Genomic DNA, 19036 nt, shown 5'->3' on the forward strand with positions numbered 1-19036 from the left:
GGGTCACAAACAATAACAGTTTCTCGATGATATGACCAAGAGATTATTTTAAAGAAATGATTTTTTTTTTAATCATCGGTCTGCCGGCGTTCGATTCGGCCCACCACGAATTCCTCTCCTGTGACCACTTCCTCACCTCAGAGTAGCAGTTGCAACCTACGTCCTGAGTTATTTGCTCGATGTGTTCCAATTTCTGTTTCCCTCTTCAGCTTTTACCGTCTACAGCTCCCTCTAGTACTTTCTGATGTTCTACCGTCCTACCCATTCTTCTTGTCAGTGTTTTCATATTTTCCTTTCGTAGTCGAAACTCTGGAGCACCTTCTCATTCATTACCTTATCAGTCCACCTAATTTTCAACATTCTTCTATAGCAGCACATCTCATCCGATTTTCCCGCAGTCCATGTATCACTACCATATAATGCTATGCTCTAAACATACTTGCCGTAAATTTCTTCTTCAAATTACGGCCTTTGTTTGATACTAATACACCTCTCTTGGCCTGGAATGCTCTTTTTGCCAGTGTTAGTCTGCCTTGTACGTTCTCCTTGTTCTTTCCGTCATGGGTTATTCTGCTGCTTAGATAGCAGAACCCCTTAACTTCATCTACTTCGTAATCACCATTCCTGGTGTCAAGGTTCTCGCTGATCTCATTTCTCCTGCTTGCCATTATTTTCGTCTTCCTTCGATTTACTCTCAATCCATATTCTATACTCTTTAGGCTGTTCTCTCCATTCAGCAAATCCTGTAATCCTTCCTCACTACCACCGAGGATAGCAACGTCGTCAGCAAATCTTATCATTGATATATTTTCACCTTCAATTTTAATTCCACTCTAGCAACTTCCTTTTATTTCCGTCATTGCTTCCTTCACGTATAAATTGAACAGTAATGGCGAAAAACTACGTCCCAGTCTTACACCCTGTCTAATCCTAGCATTCCATTCCTGATCTTCTACTCTTACTGCTCCCTCTTGGTACTTATACCTAATGCGAATCCCCCATCTTTCCCTAGCCCTGTTTTTTTCTCAGAATTTCGAACACCTTGCACAATTTGACTTTTCTGAAGTCAACAAATCCGATGAAGGTATCTTGATTCTTTTTAATTCCTTGCTTCCATTATCAACCACAACGTCAGAACCGCTTCTCTGATGCCTTTACCTTTACCGAAGCAAAACTAATAGTCATCTAACAGATCCTCAGCTTCCTTTTCCATCCATCTGTGTATGATTTTTGTCAGCAACTTGGATGCATGAGCTGTTAAGTTGATTGTATGGTAATTCTCGCACCTGTTGACTCTTACAATCTTCGGAATTATGTGGGTGACGTGTCTCCGAAAGTCTTATGGATATGGAGAGTCACATACATTCTTCTCACCAACATGAATACTCGTTTTTCTGCCAATTTCCCCGATGATTTTAGAAATTCCGGTGGAATGTTATGTATCATCTCTGTCTTATTTGATCTTAAGCCATCGAAAGCTCTTTTAAGTTCTTACTGTACTCTTGGATCTCCTATCTCTCTATATCGACTACCGTTTCTTCTTCTATCGGGCATCAGACAAATCTCTGCCCCCCCCCCCTCCCCCAACAGAGGCCTTCAGTGTACTCTTTCCACCTATCAGCTGACCCCCCTACACTTCACAATGGAATTACGAATGCACTCTTAATGTTACCGCCATTGCTTTTAATTACACCGAAGGTTGTTTTGATTTTGCTGTTTTCTAAGTCAGCTCTTCCCCAGTCGTTTCTTTTTGATTTGTTCACATTTTTCTTGTAGCCATTGCACGTTACTATCGCTGCCCTTTGTGTTCATTTCATTCTTAAGTGACACGTATTTCTGTATTTCTGAATTTCCGTAAACATTTGTGTACTTCCTTCTTTCACTGATTAAATGCAGTATTTCTTCTTTAAGCCATGGTTTCTTCACAGTTGCCATCTTTTTACCTGTTTTCCAATCTCAATATCTGTAGCCGCAAGTAACTTCAAGAGTATCTCTTCATACCCTATCACTTCTGTATCTCATTTCTTTATGCATAGGGTTTCCTCTTAAACTTCAGCCTGGTCTTCAACACTGCTATATTGTGATCCTTCAGCCTACTCTTCATCACTACTTCATCACTACACATCTGAGTCTATACCTGTTCTTATGTACCCTTACAATAAAATATCTAATTTTGGAACCTTGCCTGAACATGATGTAATTTAAGAGATATCTTCCCATATATCCCAGGCTTGTACAAGTATACCTCCTTCTTGTAATTCTTGGACAGAGGTATTACTAGCTGAAATTTACAGTAGCACTCAATTAGGCCTTCTCCTCTTTAATTCCTGCTTCCCGTACCCATATTGTCGTGAAACGTTTTCTTCTACTCATTCCCTTACAACCGCTTTCCAATCCCCCAGGACTATTAGATTTTCATCTCCCTTTACGTACAGAATTACGTGTTCAGTATTCTCACATACTGTCTCTGTTTCTACATCTTCGGCTTGGAGAGTCAGCATATGTACCTGAACTATCGTTGTCGGTGTCGGTTTGCAGTCGATTCTGATGAGAACAACCCTATTACTGAACTGTTCGCAGTGACTCACCTTCTGCCTGCCTTCCTATTCATAAAGAATTCTACTCCGGTTATACCACTTTTAGCCGCCGTTGATATTGCCCTACACTCATCTGACGAGAAATCCTTGTCTTTTCTCCTTTCAGTTACTGATCCCCTCTGTATATAGACTGAGCCTTAGCACTCCCGTTTCCAGATTATCTAGCTTCCCTACAACGTACAAACGTTTAACATTCCACGCCCCGACTCGCGAAATAATATTCTTTCGTTGGTTATTCAATCTTTTTCTTATGGTCACCTCCACCGTGGCAGACCCCTTCCAGAGAAGAGACTTTAATGGGCAACCTGTCCGGATTTTTTTGCCATTGGAGATATCATCATGACGCTTTTTCAGTTACAGGCTACATGCCCTGTGTATCACATTCTGTGTGTTTAACGCAGTGATTTCCATTGCCTTCTGCATGCTCATGTCTTTGATCTTTCGCCTTTAGGGTTAGTTTCCCACCCCAAGCGTAAGAGAGTGCCCTCAGCCTCTGCTTGCACCTCGCCCTATTTGACAACTCCGTTGGGAGAATGACTAACTTCTTCTCCCAGAAGTGTTCGGCCGCCATTTGTGATTTTTATTTAAAATATAAGCAGTTCGACCGAGGACCGAGAATGTTTTGATTACTAATCAACGATGCTACCCATATATCTTGGATTTAAGAAAAATTAAAGATGAGATGACAGCGTGCAGTGAATTAAAACTGACACCAACACACACACACACACACACACACACACATACATACGCGCACATATAAAACCATAATGTGGTGTTATGTTAAGAAATATTGTTTCTAACAATATACCCAATGACAAAAATCTTCCCGGGTTTACAGCCGAGTCAATGCATCGTTCTCCGGCAACGTTTCAGCATCTTTCTTACTTGTGATCTTCAGGCGAACTATCGAGTTCACGTCTCGCCCTGTTCCTTATACCCGCTGGACCACAGGTTTCAGAGAAGCCTTGGACCAACGGCTACAAAGACCCGGACGAGACGTGAACCCGACACTTCCCAAGTAAGATACTTGCTGAAACGTTGCGGGAGAACGACGCACGGACTCGGCTGTCAAACTGAGGAGATTTTATCATCAAGATTCGCCGAGAAAACCTGCATTATCATATAATATATCCATGTTCTGTTCCTAGCTCCTCAAACTCTGTTTCATCAGTAAACTTCTTCTCTCTCTGTTCTATACTTCGTTAACTTTTACGACAAATTTCATCTCTCTCTCTCTCTCTCTCTCTCTCCCTTCCTCCCCTTGTGCGAACGCGCGTGTTCGCGCTCGTGTGTGTGTGTGAGCGATCACACTAGGTTGGCGCCGGTGGCGACACCTACAACGTGCTCACATGAGGAATGTTTCAAACCGATTTCTCATACACAAACAGCAGTTGACCGGCGTTGCCTGCTGAAACGTTGTTGTGATGCCTCGTGTAAGGAGGAGTAATGCGTACCATCACGTTTCCGACTTTGATAAAGGTCGAATTGTAGCCTATCGCGATTCGGTTTATCGTATCGCGACATTGCTGCTCGCGTTGGTCGAGATCCAATGACTGTTACCAGAATATGGAACGGTGGATTCTGAAGGATAGTACAGAACGCCGTGCTGGTTCCAAAAAAATGGTGTATTAAATATTATGAGACTTAACTGCGCTATGGTCATCAGTCCCCAGCTTACACACTACTTAACCAAAAGTATCCTAAGGACAAACACACACACCCATGCCCGAGGGAGGACTCGAACGTCCGCCGGGATCAGCCACACAGTCCATGACTGTAGCGCCTGAGACCGCTCGGCTAATCCCGCGTGGTGTGCTGGATCCCAACGGCCTCGTATCACTAGCAGTCGAGATGACAGGCATCTTATCCGCATGGCTGTAACGGATCGTGCAGCCACGTCTCGATCCCTGAGTCATCAGAGGGGGACGTTTGCAAGACAACAACCATCTGCACGAACAGTTCGACGACGTTTGCAGCAGCATGGACTATCACTTGGAGACCATGGCTGCGGTTACCCTTGACGCTGCCTCACAGACAGGAGCGCCTGCGATGGTGTACTCAACGACAAACCTGGGTGCACGAATGGCAAAACGTAATTTTTTCGGATGAATCCAGGTTCTGTTTACAGCATCATGATGGTCGCATGCGTGTTTGGCGACATCGCGGTGAACGCACATTGGAAGCGTGTATTCGTCATCGCCATGCTGGTGTATCACCTGGCGTGATGGCATGGGGTGCCATTGGTTACACGTCTCGGTCGGCTCTTGTTCGCATTGACGGTACATTGAACAGTGGACGTTACATTTCAGATGTGTTACGTCCTGTGGCTCTATCCTTCATTTGATCCCTGCGAAACCCTACATTTCAGCAGGATAATTCACGACCACCTGTTGCAGGTCCTGTACGGGCCTTTCTGGATACAGAAAATGTTCGACTGCTGCCCTGGCCAGCACATTCTCCAGATCTCTCACCAACTGGAAACGTCTGGTCAATAGTGGCCGAGCAACTGGCTCGTCACAATACGCCAGTCACTACTCTTGATGAACTGTGGTATCGTGTTGAAGCTGCATGGGCAGCTCTACCTTTACACGCCATCCTTGCTCTGTTTGACTCAATGCTCAGGCGTATCAAGTATTACGGCCAGAGGTGGTTGCTCTGGGCACTGATTTCTCAGTATCTTTGCACCCAAATTGCGTGTAAATGTAATCACGTGTCAGTTCTAGTATAATATATTTGTCCAATGAATACACATTTATCATCTGCATTTCTTCTTGGTGTAGCAATTTTAATGACCAGTAGTGTATAAATGTTATTATAGTTTTTTTACATCTTCGCGTGACATTAACATTATAATATTTTGCAGAGGAAAAGAAGACAAGTGCTCATACACAACACCCCATTCTTAAACTGAATCTTGAGTCGATTGTTTCTGACTCCATTTCTTATAAACTTCAAGCAACAATCAATGCTTCTCGAAGTTCCTAATTCATTTTGGTGTGAATTATTGCCTACTGGTTTCGAGGTTAGCAAGAAAACCAATCGCTCACTTGAAATTATCCTAGTCAATGTCTGCAGGCGATTTATTCGACAGCGTCTTCCAAATGTGAACATCATTTTCCTATTTGTAATTATCCTCTTCTTTTCAACATCAACATCATCATCAGTATTATCATTTTCCGTATCATAATCATCGTCTTCTTCCTCATCATACTCCTGAAATGTAAGCATTATCTTCTCCAGTAACATCACCTTACAGTTTCATAATTACATTTGTTTTAACGTCTTCGTTTTTGTCTGCTTTCGTTTTCTTTTGGAGTCGCTGTCTCAATATCTGAAACAGAGTCTGATTGGAAAGTGAAGTGCATTACGTTTTGAATTGCATGGTCTATTTGTCTGACAAAACCTGGCAAGATCTTTTGTATACAACGTTTTTCACACCAGTATTAGAGTCTGAAATTTCATTCACTGTCATCATCACTCACTAACGATCCATTGATTTTATCTATCTCAGTCGTAACAATATGCCTGAATTTATAGACTCTGTTGAAATTCGCTTGCCTGTAGAGGAAATATCATTGCCCGTGAACAATGATAGCATTGAGAATTTTACCGCAATTTTGATGATCTCGTGTAGCGTAACTCTTTTAGGAGTTGAAATTTTGTTTCTGTGATGACCCACAGCCTCTGAATCCCTACTGATATTGTAAACCGTTGAACAGATTCTGATGAAATCTGGTAGGGAAATAGATTGAACTTTGAGGAAGACGCAGACTAATTTAGACAGTGAAAAAAAGTCGGCTACTAAGAAAGTGAAGTAGGGAATAGAACATCTTCTCTTATATAAGTGAACATAAACGATGATAAAAATTATTGGATGTGTTGCATAATGTGCATATTATGTAACGTACGGCTACTTCAATAGCGCGATGCACTATACATGTTGCTGCAGACGTACCTCCAGAACACAGCAATAATGCTACATGTGTCGTCACATCATGTGTTGGGGTAGTTGGGGGACAAAAGTGTGGAGCGGAGGGGGGGGGGAGGCGCAGGGAGGACACATCACGAGCCATGTTTACCCAAACAGTCAGACACGTGAGGGCTACTGAAGTTAAATAACGTACAACAGATTATTGGCTCACAGTCACTCATCATAACAAAACTTATAATATGTGAGTGCAGTCCCGAATAACAGCTAGTACTTTATAAAAGAACCCATGGTTGTAGCAGGCTGTAATGTTAATGTTCTTTATTTAAATCGTGCGATTAGCTATTCTGATCATCAGTCATTTTCAAGCACATGTTTGACATGACATGTTACGTATTTTAATCAGCAGATTCTTGTACATGACGTGTACAAAACCAGATGTCATATTCAATAATTATGTTCGGGGTGAAAGTTCATCAAAAACGTTACATCACATATCATATGCTGGTGACTGTAACATCGCATGATTTAAATAAAGAAGGCATACATTAAAGCCTACTAAAGACCGTTTTTTCCTTTTATAAATCTTTTTAGAAGGTTTAATTTTTAACAATAGCTTATATAATTCCACGTTCTTGAGCATCTTACATTGTGAATTATTAAATTAGCTGCACTGACATATGCTGATGACTCACCAGTTAGGCACCCTGTGGCTATTGGTTCACGTCTGACTGCCTGTAAAGTATCAAATACTTTGTCTGTTCGTTCAACAAAAAGTGATGCTGCTAGTTTACTCACTGCAAATGACCGAAGACTTGTTTTTGCGAAAGCAACTTGAGAAATTACAAAAATGAGACAAACAGAGGCACAACACTGAAAGAAACATAAACAGAAGTAACGAAAGAAGTAATAGTTATTGTTCACTGAGGAAGGCTGCTAATAAATAGCCAATAAAAGTAATTCAAATGGCTATAATGTTTATTCCGACATATAATCCTATAGTCCAATTAGTTAAGAAAACATTATTTTATATAAAGGAATTGAGTGAAGATTTTAATGTGTATTAATTTTCAGATTTATTGTTATCATGCACAACAAACACAGAGAAAAAATACGGAGACGAACATTAAGTACAATATTTATATAATCTCTTGCTCTCACGTAATTTGGAAATGATTCTCACTTTCAGAGCCTTATCCAGATGTGTCTAATGCTAGATGTAGAAAATCTCGTTGGTTTTTATCACAGGAGAAAATGAACACAGCATGCTATAAAACAGTAATTCTTTTACATCCATATCGCAGAACGTGAAGCATCTGGGTGACAGTGGAAACAGATGGCAGTGGATGCACAATACACACCAAAAGACTGTCAGTGCTGGAGAAGGGAGAAAGCCATCTAGTCTTGTGCACAAGACATGACAATATCCAATTTGGAGCGGCAGTGCTGGCCTCTCTGAAAGCTGCAAGATACACAGCTATCTGCTAACATTAGCTTGACTTTCCCAGAAGTGATAGCATGTGTATGTCACATCATGAGCACTCTCAACCGAGCATCTCTCTAATTTTCTTTTGAATCTAATAAATTTTACACTGACGATGTTCTTGTGTTAGCTTCCTTTTTTTCCCATTTCCTCTGTAACATATTACAAAAACAGAGATGAAATTTACTGATGATTAGGCAGTACATTATTTGATATGAAATACACCAATTATGAGGCACTACTGTATTTTTACAGAAACATTAGTAAGGGTATTTGAAAGCAAAGTGAGAGAAATTAAATTTCACGTCATTATTTGATTGAAGTTTGATGCAGAAGTATGAGATTTACAGCTGCGACAGCAATTATTTGGGATAAACTATTTTAGTGGATTATAAAACAGATGAAAATGAGAAATTTCGTGCTGACCTAGAATTTTAGGAACTTTTGTAGTTTGGTTAATAATACAGTTATCAAAATACACAAATTTTTGGTACCATGTGTGTGTCTGTTTGTGCGTGTGTGTGTGTGTGTGTGTGTGTGTGTGTGTGTGTGTGTGTGTGTGTGTGTGTGTGTGTATGTGTGATTGTGTGTTTATGTTTACTGCCCACTACCGCCTTTAATTTTCATTAATTTCATCTATCGATGAAGTAGTAAAAAAGAAGTGTGGCTTGCACCCTCCCAATTCTTATCTCATTGAAAAAAGGGTGTGGCTTGATATCACAATAAGATCAATGTTCTAGCTGAAGATCAATGACTATCATCATGTGACGCAACAACGTAAACAAAGTAGCTCAGTATCGCCATCACCATACTACTTGTATTCGTCTGCCTTGTGCATAGTGCATTCGAGAAAAATATTTCTGCAGTCTGACAGAACATGGTGTATATTTTATTTTATTTGGGTTTTTAGACGTAGAATATATTATCTTCAATTTAATACAGAGGAAATGTCACGTCTAAATCCAGCTGTACCTGTAGTGTATTATACCATCACAATAAGTAATCCAAATACTAATCGAAAATAAATTGGTTAAATAGGCGGCACTTATCTACTTCCTAGTGCCCGTCTCAATAGAATCTATATGCTATCGAGTACTTCACCCACACATTTAAAAAATTAATGTTATGTAACACCTTAACATGGTGATCGAATTACTTCCGAAAGTACATTTGAATACACGTCACTAGGCTTTAAAATATGATGCTAATAATCTGTTTCATCTAATGCAGTGCGATACTGCCACAGCTAAATCGAGCTCGTCGTCCTGACCTAGAGCGCCCAACGGATGGCGTCCGGCTGCTCTGTCAATCTCTGCATTGCGGCGTCTTGCGGGTACGATACGGAGCAGCATATGCTCAGTACACCACTCTCTTGGCTTCTTTGCAGACTCTCCAGACCGTGGAGGCGCTACTTACATTTCATGTAGCTCCTGACGTGGCATCAGGAGGCTGACGAAACCCTGTACCAATTTTCCCACCAACGAAAAATTCTTGGTAATACCGGGAATCGAAAACGAGTCCTCCGCATGACAGCCCTCAACGCTGACTACTCAGTTACGTAGGCGGACTTTCCCAGAACTGTGTAAGATTCCAGTTGTTATACAAACGTATAGTTATACGTTAGTGTTGTGTTGTTCTTGTGGTCTTCAGCCCAAAGACTGGTTTGATACATCTGCATCGTGTGCAAGCCTCCTTATCTACATCCATCTGAATCCGCCTAGTGTGTTCATCTCTTGGTCTCCCTCCACGATTTTTACCCATGCTTCCCTCCAGTACTAAATTGGTGATCCCAGGATGCCTCAGAATGAGTCCTATCAACTGATCCCTTCTTGTACTCAAGTTGTGTCACAAATTCCTCTTCTCCCCAGTTCCACTCAGTGCCTCCTTATTAGTTCCGTGATTTACCCATTTATTCTTCAGCATTCTTCTGTAGCACCACATTTCAAAATCTTATATTCTTTAAACTACACTCCTGGAAATGGAAAAAAGAACACATTGACACCGGTGTGTCAGACCCACCATACTTGCTCCGGACACTGCGAGAGGGCTGTACAAGCAATGATCACACGCACGGCACAGCGGACACACCAGGAACCGCGGTGTTGGCCGTCGAATGGCGCTAGCTGCGCAGCATTTGTGCACCGCCGCCGTCAGTGTCAGCCAGTTTGCCGTGGCATACGGAGCTCCATCGCAGTCTTTAGCACTGGTAGCATGCAGCGACAGCGTGGACGTGAACCGTATGTGCAGTTGACGGACTTTGAGCGAGGGCGTATAGTGGGCATGCGGGAGGCCGGGTGGACGTACCGCCGAATTGCTCAACACGTGGGGCGTGAGGTCTCCACAGTACATCGATGTTGTCGCCAGTGGTCGGCGGAAGGTGCACGTGCCCGTCGACCTGGGACCGGACCGCAGCGACGCACGGATGCACGCCAAGACCGTAGGATCCTACGCAGTGCCGTAGGGGACCGCACCGCCACTTCCCAGCAAATTAGGGACACTGTTGCTCCTGGGATATCGGCGAGGACTATTCGCAACCGTCTCCATGAAGCTGGGCTACGGTCCCGCACACCGTTAGGCCGTCTTCCGCTCACGCCCCAACATCGTGCAGCCCGCCTCCAGTGGTGTCGCGACAGGCGTGAATGGAGGGACGAATGGAGACGTGTCGTCTTCAGCGATGAGAGTCGCTTCTGCCTTGGTGCCAATGATGGTCGAATGCGTGTTTGGCGCCGTGCAGGTGAGCGCCACAATCAGGACTGCATACGACCGAGGCACACAGGGCCAACACCCGGCATCATGGTGTGGGGAGCGATCTCCTACACTGGCCGTACGCCACTGGTGATCGTCGAGGGGACACTGAATAGTGCACGGTACATCCAAACCGTCATCGAACCCATCGTTCTACCATTCCTAGACCGGCAAGGGAACTTGCTGTTCCAACAGGACAATGCACGTCCGCATGTATCCCGTGCCACCCAACGTGCTCTAGAAGGTGTAAGTCAACTACCCTGACCAGCAAGATCTCCGGATCTGTCCCCCATTGAGCATGTTTGGGACTGGATGAAGCGTCGTCTCACGCGGTCTGCACGTCCAGCACGAACGCTGGTCCAACTGAGGCGCCAGGTGGAAATGGCATGGCAAGCCGTTCCACAGGACTACATCCAGCATCTCTACGATCGTCTCCATGGGAGAATACCAGCCTGCATTGCTGCGAAAGGTGGATATACACTGTACTAGTGCCGACATTGTGCATGCTCTGTTGCCCGTGTCTATGTGCCTGTGGTTCTGTCAGTGTGATCATGTGATGTATCTGACCCCAGGAATGTGTCAATAAAGTTTCCCCTTCCTGGGACAATGAATTCACGGTGTTCTTATTTCAATTTCCAGTAGTGTATTTATCGTCCATGTTTCACATACATACATGATTACAATCCATACAAATACTTTCAGAAAAGACTTCCTCACACTTAAATATATACTCGATGTTAATAAATTTCTCTTCTTTAGAAACGCTTTTCTTGCCATTGCTAGTCTACATTTTATATCATCCATACTTCGACTATCATCAGTTATTTTGCTGCCCAAAAAGCATATCTCATCTACTAATTTAATAATCTCATTTCCTAATATAATTTCCTCAGCATCATCTGATTTAATTCGAATACATTTCATTATACTCGTTTTGCTTTGTTGATGTGCATTTCATTTCTTCCTTTCAAGAAGCTGTCTATTCCGTTCATCTGTTCTTCCAAGTCCTTTGCTGTCTCTGACAGAATTACAATGCCATCAGCAAACCTCAAGGTTTTTATTTTTTCTCCCTGGATTTTAACTCATACTTGAAATCTTTCTTTGGTTTCCTCTACAGCTTGTTCAATGTACAAATTGAATAACGTTGGGAACAGGCTACAACCCTGTCTAATTCCCTTCCGAACCATTGCATCCCTTTCGCGCTCCTCGACTCTTATAATTTCTCTACGAATTGTTTCTGTACGAATTGTAAATAGCCTTTCGTTCTCAGTATTTTATCTCCGCCATCTTCAGAGTTTGAAAGAGAGAATTACAGTCAACATTGTCGAAAGTTTCCTCTAAGTATATAAGTACTATGAACGTAGGTTTGCCTTTCCTTAACCTATCTTCTAAGATAAGTCGTAGGGTCAGTACTGCCTTGCGTGTTCCTACACTTCTACGGAATCTAAACTTATCTTACCAGAGGTCGGCTTCTACAAGTTTATCCATTAGTCTGCAGAGAATTCGTGTTAGTACTTTGCAGCTGTTACTTATCAAGCTGATAGTTTGTCAGCACCTGCTTTCTTTGGAATTGGAAATATTATATTCTTCTTACGTCTGAGTGTATTTCGCCTGTCTCATACATCTTGTCCACCAAATGCAAGAGTTTAGTCATGGCTGGCTCGCCCAATGCTATCAGTAGTTCTAACGGAAAGTTATCTACTGCTGGGGCCTTGTATCTACTTAGGTCCTTCAGTGCTCTGACTAATTCTTCTCGCAATTTTATATCTCCCACGTGATCTTCACCTACATCCTCTTCTATTTTCATAACATAGCCCTCAAGAACATTGCTATTGTGTAGGTCCTCTATAGACCCCTTCCCCTTTTTACCATCTGAGCTCTTGATATTCATACAGGTGGTTCTCTTTTCTCCAAAGGTCTCTTTAATTTTCCTGTAGGCGGTATCTATCGCAACCCTAGTGATACATCCTTACATTTGTCCTCTAACCATTCCCGATTAGCCGATTTGCACTTCATGTCGATCTCAGATTATAGTCTTTTGTATTCGCTTTCGCTTGCTTCAGTTACTGTATTTTATATTTCCTCCTTTCATCAGAGAAATTCAATATCTCTTGTGTTACCCATGGGTTTCTACTAGCCCTCGTCTTTTTACCTACTTGATCCTCTGTTGTCTTCACTATTTCATCTCTCAAAGCTACCTATTCTTCTTCTACTGTATTTCTTTCGCCTTTGCTTGTCAATCGTGCCCTAGTGCTCCCTCTGAAACTCTCTACTGTCTCTAGTTCTTTTAGTTTATCCAGGTCCCATCCACTTAAATTCCTACCATTCTGCAGTTTCTTCAGTTTTCATCGACAGTTCATAACCAATAATTTGTCGTCAGAGTCCACATCTGTACCTGGCAATCTCTTGTAATGTTAGCTACGATTAAGTTATGCCCTATGTAAAATTCTACCAGTAAGCTTCCTCTTTCATTCCTTAACAACAGTCTACATTCACCTATTACTTTTCCTCTCTTCGTTTTCCTACTATCGAATTCCGGTCTCCAATGAATTTTAAATTTTTGTCTCCCTTAACTGTTTGAATAATTTCTTCTACCTCGTCATACACATCTTCAATCTCTTCATCATCTGAGGAGCTAGTTGGTATATAAATTTGTACAACTGTTGTAGCCATGGGCTTCGTGTCTGTCTTGGCTACAATAATGCGTTCACTATGTTGTTCGTAGTAGCTTAACAGTGTTCCTACCTATTTTATTATTATTAAACCTACACCTGCATTACCCCTGTCTGATTTTGTATTTACCACCCTGTATTCACCTGACCAGAAGTCCTGGTCCTCTTACCACCGAACATCACTAATTCCCACTAAATCTAACTTTATCCTCTCCATTTCCGCTTTCAAATTTTCTAACCTACCTGCACGATTAAGGAATCTGTCAATCCATGCTGTGATCCGTAGAAAGCCAGTTTTGTTTCCCTTGATAACGACGTCCTCCTGAGTAGTCCCTTCCCGGAGATCCGAATGGCTGACTACTTTACCTCCGCAATATTTTACCCAAGAGGACTCCATCATCATTTAAGCATACAGTAAAGCTGTATACCCTCGGGAAAAATTATGGCTGTAGTTTCCCCTTGCTTTCAGCCGTTCGCAGTACCAGCACAGCAATGGTGTTTTGACTGATATCACAAAGCCAGTTCAGTTAATCATCCAGACTGTGGCCCCTGCAACTACCGAAAAAGCTACACCCCCTCTTCAAGAAGCACACGTTTGTCTGGCCTCTTAACAGATACCTCTCCATTGTGGTTGCACACCTACGGTACGGCTATCTGCATTCTCCATCGCTTAGGCACACAAGCCCCCCCCCCCCCCCCCCCCAATCGTTCATGGGGGGCATTTTAGTGTAAAAAAGTGGAAATAGGGAAAAGGGCAATAGGCGAAAGTTAACTATCTTTGTAGTCGACAGGGGAAACGTTGTCAGTACAGAAACTTTGTACCCCTGTAATAAGTGACTGAACTAAAATTATTAAAAAAAGATTAAGCAGCGTGAGAATTCGTTGTGGTAGATAAGAATCATGTGTAAGGGTTCAGAGTTGGAGAGCTTATGCTATATACGTGCTATATTGGTATAGGACAAAATATAGAATTAAAATGGTTTATTCTCAAACACTAAATATAGTATCAATGTTAGTCCATAGAGTAATAAAACTCTTTTTAAGGGGTAACATATTATACTTTTCCACATCCAAGGTTTCTGTGTGGGCTGTTTACAATTTAACTTTCGACTGAATATTAAAAATATACAAGTACTTGCAGTTACGTAGTGGATGCGTTGTTGGAAAAACAGACCTTGTTGGTCACTTACCACCAGTGGCTCACAGTTGTATTCACAAAAATGTGTGGTGCCTGTTTCTTCGGACACGTCCGAAAGATCAGACACCACGCATTCATGTAAATAATAAAGCCTAGCTGGGAAACGGATTCGCCTTCTTCTGTGCAGATGTACGAGTACGTCCGATATCTGAGGTCATCAGTCCCCTAGACTTTCTTTTTTTTTTCTTGGTCATCAGTCTACTTACTGGTTTGATGCGGCCCGCCACGAATTCCTTTCCTGTGCTAACCTCTTCATCTCAGAGTAGCACTTGCAACCTACGTCCTCAATTATTTGCTTGACGTATTCCAATCTCTGTCTTCCTCTAGAGTTTTTGCCTTCTACAGCTCCCTCTAGTACCGTGGAAGTCATTTCCTCATGTCTTAGCAGATGTCCTATCATCCTGACCCTTCTCCTTATCAGTGTTTTCCACATATTCCTTTCCTCTTCGATTCTGCGTAGAACCTCCTCATTCCTTACCTTATCAGTCCACCTAATTTTCAACATTCGTCTATACCACCACATCTCAAATGCTTCGATTCTCTTCTGTTCCGGTTTTCCCACAGTCCATGTTTCACTACCATACAATGCTGTACCCCAGACGTACATCCTCAGAAATTTCTTCCTCAAATTAAGGCCGGTATTTGATGTTAGTAGACATCTCTTGGCCAGAAATGCCTTTTTTTGCCATAGCGAGTCTGGTTTTGATGTCGTCCTTGCTCCGTCCGTCATTGGTTATTTTACTGCCTAGGTAGCTGAATTCCTTAACTTCATTGACTTCGTGACCATCAATCCTGATGTTAAGTTTCTCGCTGTTCTCATTTCTACTACTTCTCATTACCTTCGTCTTTCTCCGATTTAGTCTCAAACCATACTGTGTACTCATTAGACTGTTCATTCCGTTCAGCAGATCATTTAATTTTTCTTCACTTTCACTCAGGATAGCAATGTCATCAGCGAATCGTATCATTGATATCCTTTCACCTTGTATTTTAATTCCACTCCTGAACCTTTCTTTTATTTCCATCATTGCTTCCTCGATGTACAGATTGAAGAGTGAGGGCGAAAGGCTACATCCTTGTCTTACACCCTTCTTAATACGAGCACTTCGTTCTTGATCGTCCACTCTTATTATTCCCTCTTGGTTGTTGTACATATTGTATATGACAGCTTGCACCATTTTACATTGTCGAACGCTTTTTCCAGGTCGACAAATCCTATGAAAGTGTCTTGATTTTTCTTTAGCCTTGCTTCCATTATTAGCCGTAACTTCAGAATTGCCTCTCTCGTCCCTTTACTTTTCCAAAAACGAAACTGATAGTCACCTAGCGCATTCTCAATTTTCTTTTCCATTCTTCTGTATATTATTCTTGTAAGCAGCTTCGATGCATGAGCTGTTAAGCTGATTTTGCGATAATTCTCGCATTTGTCAGCTCTTGCCGTCTTCGGAATTGTGTGGATGATGCTTCTCCGAAAGTCAGATGGCATATCGCCAGACTCATATATTCTACACACCAACGTGAATATTCGTTTTGTTGCCACTTCCCCCAATGATTTTAGAAATTCTGATGGAATGTTATCTATCCCTTCTGCCTGTTTTGACCGTAAGTCCTCCAAAGCTCTTTTAAATTCCGATTCTAATACGGGATCCCCTATCTCTTCTAAATCGACTCCTGTTTCTTCTTCTATGACATCAGACAAATCTTCACCCTCATAGAGGCTTTCAATGTATTCTCTCCACCTATCTGCTCTCTTCGCTGCATTTAACAGTGGAATTCCCGTTGCACTCTTAATGTTACCACCGTTGCTTTTAATGTCACCAAAGGTTGTTTTGACTTTCCTGTATGCTGAGTCTGTCCTTCCGACAATCATATCTATTTCGATGTCTTCACATTTTTCCTGCAGCCATTTCGTCTTACCTTCCCTGCAGTTCCTATTTATTTCATTCCTCAGCGACTTGTATTTCTGTATTCCTAGACTTAGAACTACTTAAACCTAACTAACCTAAGGACATCACACACATCTATGCCCTAGGCAGGATTCGAACCTGCGACTGTAGCACCTCCTTCGGAGAAAATAGGCAGGAACTGCGGCTTGGTGGCGTTCGATGGGCATGTGTTCCGGCCGTGAGGCGTACCGAGATAGTCCGCGCAGTTGTGATAACGCTACGTCCCGGATAGCGCAGTGGTTAACGCACCTTCCCAGTAAGCAGGCGATCCGGGCTTCGGTGTACATTCCAACTAGTCTCCGCTGATACTGTATAATATCCTGATGCAACTGACAGCAGTGATACCCTTCATTTCCTTTCTCTCCCTTCCATCTATTCACGTGCAGTTGTATTCCTTACAGCGTAAACAGGAAGTGATTTAAATAGACAGTGCTATTCATTCCCTCGCCGGTTGTACGGGCCGTCATTGGCCTCTTGCAAACAGAAGTCAGCGCCACCAGACTCGTCGTTGATTATCTCTTATGTACAGGGATAGCGTTGTCAGTGATGGAGTGATTTAGAGAATTCAGAGCTCGTCACATGAACGTGCATAATGAAAGTAGTCGAAAAAGATATTCAGAAGAGAGTGACGAATTATTGAAACATGTTGATGAGAGAGGCCGTGAGGGACGTCGGTTTGCAAATTCCGAACTTTCTGAAGAGGTGCCTGATTTTAAAGAAAACCCGCTTTGCCTCTGTCGTGTTTTGAGCACGGTGGATACTAAAATGTGTAACCGATGTTCAGCGTTGACATTCGCTTATCCATACCATGAAAGGGGCGTGAATTTCTGAAGAGAAACATTACTTGGTACGAGACATGATTGCAGTACGTAAACTCAGAAATTAAGGAACAGTCGGAAAGTGGATGCACACATTCTACCAGTAATTATGATGAATATGATTATTGGCGAGGTCAATTGCGCCCTCGCTTGAAACAAAAACAGAAACAATTACAGAGCAGCTATAAATTTTAAAACCTAGCTTTAACAACAAAGGAACATTTAGAATACGACATAAATACGAGAAAATTCATACAAAACAATCCATAAATATAGACAAAGCGCAGCAGAACAACTGCATAAAGACACAGTAGAGAGACATTTAAAAAGCGGCCAGATTACTACGGCTAGTTATAAATTATGGGTGACCAGGTCACTCGGTGAAAAATAAAATCTCACACCCAATATTTTGGGACTGACACAAAACCTTAAAACACGAACCACACCGTCTCATTGTCATTTAAAATAGAGGACAGATCCCAGGGCAGACCAGATCTGCCCTCAGATCGTCGTATAAGACACACATAAATAAAATATGCTTAATTGACTCACGTGCTCCACATTGTTGACACTGTGCTGGCTCCTCTTGGAGGAGGAGAAGGCCATGTGTAAATGGACAATGTCTCCCTCCAAGTCTTTTAAGGGCTACGGGTGCAGTTCGTCGTCGAACGGAGGTGAGCCTCGGTCGCATTGACGGTTTCACTGACCGCAGCTTATTACTCCTTTCATCCATTGAGCCCCATAAACACGTGGCCTTCCGAGTCATGTATGTGTTGACAGCCTGCATGGGGTCTGAACAGCAACCGGGAGATGTAAGGCAGCGTGCCTCCTTGGCAGCCGTATCATCGAGTTCACTGTCTCAGAACCCTATGTCCCCTTGCATCCAGTAGAAAATTATTTCCTTTTCTTGCCTTTGTAATACAAGCAGAACTTTCTGAATCTTTTACACCATCCTGGGTAAATCTGACCAATGTCAAGAAGGGCACTTTAGGAATCTGAGCAGATGAGGAATTTCTTGCCATGATGCCACCTCATCTGCTACAGAGCCTCCAAAATAGCAAGCAGTTCCTTATAAAAAAAACCTTCTCGGTAGCCCTTTCCTAAAGAAGAAGTAGGGAAACGCAACGGAGCAGTCGGTAAAATTTTCCTGATTATAACCATTCATGTGCACACTAACCATGACGGTGATTTAAATTTTGTAAAATTTAATTTGAAAAGAAAAAAAAATCTGTTGTACAATTCTTCCTGTACGCAGTCAAATCAAAACTTAACCTGGGCCTCTCTAGTAGCCATGGGGATTTCGTACTCCACCCCTGCCCTTATACTTTAATGTCCTCAATCTGTATTAGCTCATGGTTCTCCTCGCATGGATCCCAGTTCCTCCTTCCAGTGGATGGGCAACGGAGATGAAGGCTGGCGATTATGGAACAGACATAAACCTGCGTGCTTGACGTACCACGAGTGGAAGACGTCGAATAGACAACTGAGGTTCACCAGCCTCTGCACAAGCTAGCACGCGACTCGTTCGATAACCCCCGTTGACAGCCGTGCGATGAACCGCATCTAGTGTTTTGAGGTGTGAAGGCCTCACCGATCAATAAATCTGGCATCCGTATTCAAGTTGAGGTCGCTGGAAGACTCTAAAA

The sequence above is a fragment of the Schistocerca cancellata genome, chromosome 5 (genome assembly GCF_023864275.1).
Source record: "Schistocerca cancellata isolate TAMUIC-IGC-003103 chromosome 5, iqSchCanc2.1, whole genome shotgun sequence".
In the NCBI taxonomy this organism is placed as follows: domain Eukaryota; kingdom Metazoa; phylum Arthropoda; class Insecta; order Orthoptera; family Acrididae; genus Schistocerca; species Schistocerca cancellata.